The 6,033-nt window shown below is 41.5% G+C and overlaps 1 protein-coding gene across 1 annotated transcript in view; it reads right to left on the minus strand.

The window, feature by feature from the left end:
* Positions 1-6,033, minus strand: part of Dpys (dihydropyrimidinase) — an 85,855-nt gene that overhangs the window by 76,003 nt on the left and 3,819 nt on the right. The gene's annotated exons all lie outside the window — the stretch shown is intronic.

Genomic DNA, 6,033 nt, shown 5'->3' on the forward strand with positions numbered 1-6,033 from the left:
TCCGAGAAGTGGGGACAATACTTGCATGTGGACCCTCAGGGAGCAAGGAGGGTTTACTTGGACAAGGTGTATGAAGTACTTCAGCACAGTCTGCCTCCTGAGAACTGCTCTCTAACCCATCATGAGCCTTGGCGCCATTTGCTTGTAATTATGAATTGTTTCACTTTTACACCCATCACATCTCGCTTTCTGAGATGTGGCTTTGAAGTAATCCAGGAGGGACAGCCTCTTTCCAGCCTCACTCCTGCCTCACGCTGTGCCCCGGGTGCAGCCGCAGCTCTCATGGCCTGGAATGTCAGCTCTCCCCTCTCCCTCTCTCACTTTAGGATATATTTTTATTCTTCCTTAAGTCACTTGATGTCCCTCCAAATTCTCCCTACTTTTAACTGCCTTACTTTTTTACATAAGATTCAACACTTTGTTACCACCTTTAAATAACATTGTCCTTATTCATGCAGAAAATACATATTTGCATTTCCTAAGAAACTCCTAGCAGTGCAATGACAAGAGGTGGAAAAAAAGAATTCAGGGTTTGTATTTTTATTGGAATAGAGATTAATCTTGTCACCTTCTTTCTTTTTCAAGTGCCTTTTCAATACAAGGAGTCCCTCAGGAGTGGCGTGTATTTCTTTTTCTAGTAGAAAACTGCTAATTAAAGTGTTAGAAAAAAAATCTTATAGGTCTACAGACTTAGAAAATTCCACAACATATAGGATATAGAGAAATTACATACAATGGTCCCTTAGAACATGAGAAATTGATGCCATATCTTCTAGCAGATAAAAAAAAAATGTGTTCAATTCCTTTATATAGGATGGCCTAATCATTGCATATACTGAAGGCCCAGCCTCCTGTGCTTATCCCTAGATTGCTCACATATGCAAACGTTTTGTAAATAATTGGTATCCTGTATTATCTAGGAAAGAATGACAAGAAGTATGTCAGAACCTGTTCACCATAAGTTTATTAAAAATTATTGTCAGGATGTATATGTTAGGTCACAGAGAATGAGCTGTCTGCTCCTGGTAAGAGGGTAGAATGACACAGACATCTTGGAAATCAGTCTGGAGTTTCTTAGAAAGTTAGAAGATGAAGCACAACCCAGGGATCGACTCTCTGGTATGTACTCAAGATCAGTGCCAATATGTCTACCTCAAGACTTGTGTCCCAAGATTCTAGTCAGCATTTGTTACTGTGGTCAAGAAAGAGAAACTGCCCATTAGTTGATAGGTAAGCAGCAATGGGGCAGCATTCAGCCTTCAGAAGGAACGGAATCTTCACTCCTGCCGAGCACAGATGAACCTTAGAAAACATGGCGCCCAACTGAGAGGAGCCGGTCATGAAAGGGTACACACTGCACGACTTATGGAAAATGTTCCAGAGAGGAAAATCCATGGAGACAGAAAGTAGAATGGAGATGCTAGGGCTGAAGGAGATGGCACAAGAGAAGGATGGTACCTCAGATACAATATGGCAGGAGGAGGGACAAGGGTGAATGGAATGTCCTAATACTGTGGTGATATCTCCATGATTCTGTCAATAGTCCAGAAACTATGGAATTGCACAGTTACATGGCCAAGTTTCATTGCATGTGACTTATGTCCTGATAAAAATGTCATAAATTCAACACACATAGCCATGACATGGAACAGGGGAAGCCTGGAAGGGCCACACATAATTGTGATTTCTTTCTTTTTCCCTTGGGGTATGGATGCCTTAGAGCAATGATTCTCAACCTTCCTAATGATGCATCACTTTTATACACTTCCTCATGTCTGTTGTGAGGACCCCCCCAACCACAAAATTATTTATGTTGCCACTTCATCACTAACTTTGCTACTGACATGAATTGTAATGTAAATATTTTTGGAGATAGAAGGTTGCCAGAGGGGTCTCAACACACAGACTGAGAACCACTTGTCCAGAGGGAGTGCCTGAAACACAGGTAAGTAGTTGTAATGCAATATTCTGGGACACCAGACAGAAGATCCATTTCTACCCTCATAATACTATAGAAGATGATACTTGTAGGAAAATCTTATTAAACTGCGTGATGTAGAAAAGGCTACTAAGAATTCAGAGAGGAGAGAGAGAGAGAGAGAGAGAGAGAGAGAGAGAGAGAGAGAGAGAGAAGAGAGAGACATGCAAATCAGAGATCTTAGGAAGTTTGGATTAAAATTAAAAGTAGGATGTATATGTAGAAACTGTCAGTAATTAGGATAGTATCTAACACAGCACATGCTTGCCATGTACTCAGCACTAACTCATCTGGAGTCTTGCCCCTATCAATCACCTCTACAGCTCCTCAGTATTGCTGGCCTCGGCACACAGTAGAGGAGACCTAGCAGAGAATGCTCATTAGAATACTTGGCAGAAGCAGGCTAGGGACGAGCCGCTGTGCTCCAGAACCTGTGTTCCTGGGGAAAATGAATAGTGGCAAGGGAAGCTCTGAGGGAGAAGGCGCCTGGGAGAGAAGTCAGAGACCCAGCAAGATTCGGTAAAGGACAGAATCGAAGCCACCCAGGACCATACAAAATGTCACTGCTCACAAGAGGAAAGACAGGTCAATGGTTGTCTGTAGGGTAAAAGGAAGCCAATGGGGCTTGACTGGGGAGATTCAGAATATCAGCACTGGTAGAGAAAAGAACCAGCGGGCTTTGAAGAAGTATGAGTTCGGGGTTGGAGCACCCTGACTGTGAAGTGCTTGGGTGCCTGTACATTCAGTGATGGACAAGCATGATGCTGATGAGCCATGGGCAGGACAAAGAAGGGGAGGCCATCTTGTAGCAGATACTAGAGAGGCTCTGAGAGAGACAAGCAGGATGCGAGATGAGAAGCCAAGGTAACATTCTACAAACACCGATAGAGTAATAACAACTGCCCCAGCCAGGACAAACATCTTCACTGGGGATTACACAAATGTAATTACTGATGTGATTAGAGATCAGTCGGCTCTTTCTTCCTGTAATAAAACATTATTTTCTATGTCTGCTAAATTTTCTATTAAAGCCTAACTTTCTTAATCAAAAATATTTTATACTTAATGACACAAAGGCAAATAGACAGGTGTATGATATGTAAGTCATAAGTAAAGCTTTGGGTGGTGCCCTAGAAGACAGAGGGGCCACCACTCTTGTAAAACTAAAGCAGATCCCAATTTCAGCGCTAATGTTACATCTTCTAATTAACCAGAAGCAGGGAAGAGAACAGAGAGGAGCAATCTCTTGTTTTTTCCCCATTCTCTTTCTCCTCCCCTCTTTCCCTCCCTCTCCTGCCTCTTCCTGGAAGATTGGACATGACTTTGTATACTGTAGTGAATGGGAGAGCGCAGTCTATTGCTATGAAACCATTGTTTCTTTACTCCTGATCGAGGGTCCTTTCACTTGTCAGTTATCCAAGCAAAATGCTTTTACCTTTTCTAATCTTTGCTCATAAATCAATTCTCCCAGCTCCTAATTTCTTTGGCTGGTTGCCCTTGAAAGCCAGTTTATCTAAACCCCTCTTTTAAGGACAAAGGAGGCTACTGTGTTTCCAGTGTAAACACAATAGAGTTTACCTTGAGATACCTCCCCCACACACAGACACAGTGGGTCATAATATCATACAATATGAGTTCTTATTGAAGAATATATCAGGTTTCAAACCTCTACTGAAAGGTCCCCAAAGCATATTCTTGTTTTCCATATCTAAGCTCATCCTGAAAAGTCTGACTTGGTTCACTAAAATTTACCACAGAATCCAAATAAAGCAAAAAACAATACTGTTGGGCCTTGGGGAGAAAAGCTCTGGGCTGAACTGGTTGCTTTCTGGTAGTCACAGATGTGTTGAAAACAGACTTTACAAGCTCAACCTAAGTCCCAGTCCCATAAGTATAATAATTGGGGTTTGGAAGGTGTCCCATGCACGCTTGCCTTCTAAAGCCATGGGTTTGAAACACTGAGGACACTGTTAATCCAGTTTTGCACTAGATTCTGAAGTGTTCCACTTGGGATCTTCTATTTTCCTTCCTGAAATTCTTATTTATACCCAGTCCCTACACAAAACTCCTTGAGGCCACCTCTGACAGATCCCAGGAGTCCCTGCACCTTCTGCATTGTCACCTTCAGTGCTCTGTGTCACTTTTTTCTTCACCTAATTAAATAAACGGTCATGGGAAAAAAAAAAGAAGCAAGAGGGGAAAGTAAAGAAGAAAGAGAAGAGCAACACACAGGCTCTGGGGGGGCGGGAATTGAACTCTTTCCCCTGGGGGTGTTCAAGACAACAGACACTCAACTGAGAGGCAGGGAGGCCACGGGCCACACACCTGCCCTGAGACAAGAGCTCTCTAGTCTTTCTTTGTCTTTGCTCTGCTCTTTTAAGATGAAAGAGCAGCTGTTATAAAGCTCCAAAGGTCCTGGTGGATCTCACATCGTACCTGATTCCTCAGCTTTCTGTTGTCATCTCTTGCCAGCCTCTTCCTTCATGCCTCTAATGGTGCTGTCCTTTCTTCTCTGGGGCTCAGCCCTTCCCCTCTCAGAGATGCTAGTCATTTTCTTCCTTCCCTTGACCCCTTCTCTGACTAGTGACTGATTCTTAACCTTGGTCACACAATAGAGTCCTCCAGGGAACCCTTGACCCTACCCTTCAGATGTATTAATGCTGCTTCATTTCTGTATGCTCTGTGCCCTTGACTCGACCAGCTTTGTTGAACATTGAGCATACTTCAGTCAGACAAATGAGGGAGAAATTATGGAATTAATAATATGGAGTGTTTGAGTCTGAACATCAAAAGGAAGTCAAGTCCTGGACTTAGAGGGGTCCTAACACACAGCACCCCTAAGAGGCCACAGCCCTATTTAACATCAGAGTTCCAAATTCATCTTTAAGATGTTATTTTCCTTTTGAGTAGTCTAGTTCTAGCCTTTTGATAAGGAAATAGACTTTTTTTTTAAAAGCATGCAAATACAAATGCTCAGTGTTAGAACTACCAAACATTAACTCAATATGAAGGCTTAGCCTGTCTCGTAATTTTTAAAAAGAGGTAATATTAAAAATAAGGAATTTTTTTCCTATTAAATTGATATAGCTTTTTGTTTAAAGCCAATATGTGCCAATGGCCAGGATGTTGTGAAACGTGGGTTATAAAAGAGCACAAACGACAAGCAGTCTGAATGTATCAAACTCCTTAAAAATCGCTAACATTTGTTTATCCTGGCATGGAATTCTGGGAATGACTTCCCAGAATATGCTAGTTTGTATGCTAGCTAGCAAGCATACAAGCAATGATTGGCCTGTCTGGCTAGTTGTCACAGCTTAGAAGGTGGGCACATTTGGTTAGCAGTGCCCTGAGTTTGAAGTGCTTCTGGGACATGCAGTTGTGACATCTGAAGACTGGTAGACATAACACCTTGCTACTCAAGAGAAGTTAAAAAAAGATTGAAACATTCTGAACAGGAATGATAGGCCACAAAGTCGTATACACCTGTGACATTTAATTACACAGGCAAGCATTTAAAGAACATGGCTGACTCTGTAGAAGAAACACATGCTGTATGTCTCCCTACAAAGGAACACATAAATGGATAGGTAGACAAATCTTAAGACTGTAGGTCATCTAAATACTTCTTCTTATTGTATGACATATTTTTATTTTTTAAATGCAGTTTATTATGATAACACATACTGAATGCCTTTAAAAGCTCTAACATAATTGACAGGTTTTATTAATTGAATTCTTTAATTAATTAATTATATCCAGCCACCCAGCTCTTTAGCTAAGTCTGGCAAGCAATAGAAAAGGGGATTTCAAGGTTTCTTCTACAAGGTGAGAAAGCTCTATAAATACGACTGCAAAAATGCTTAATCACATACCTTGGAAGTAATCGCCCACATGGCATTTCACCAAGACAGTCCAAAGCAAAGCTTAATTTCCTTTCTCTATAATCGTCAGAACTTTCTGTCCTTTAAAAAAAGATGAAAGAAAGAAAAGAAAAAGGCAGAAGAAAACAGAAAGGAAGAAAAAGAGAAAAAAGCAGGCTAGGCTGTTTCCTCCCC

Source organism: Mastomys coucha, unplaced genomic scaffold (genome assembly GCF_008632895.1).
Source record: "Mastomys coucha isolate ucsf_1 unplaced genomic scaffold, UCSF_Mcou_1 pScaffold7, whole genome shotgun sequence".
Classification (NCBI taxonomy): domain Eukaryota; kingdom Metazoa; phylum Chordata; class Mammalia; order Rodentia; family Muridae; genus Mastomys; species Mastomys coucha.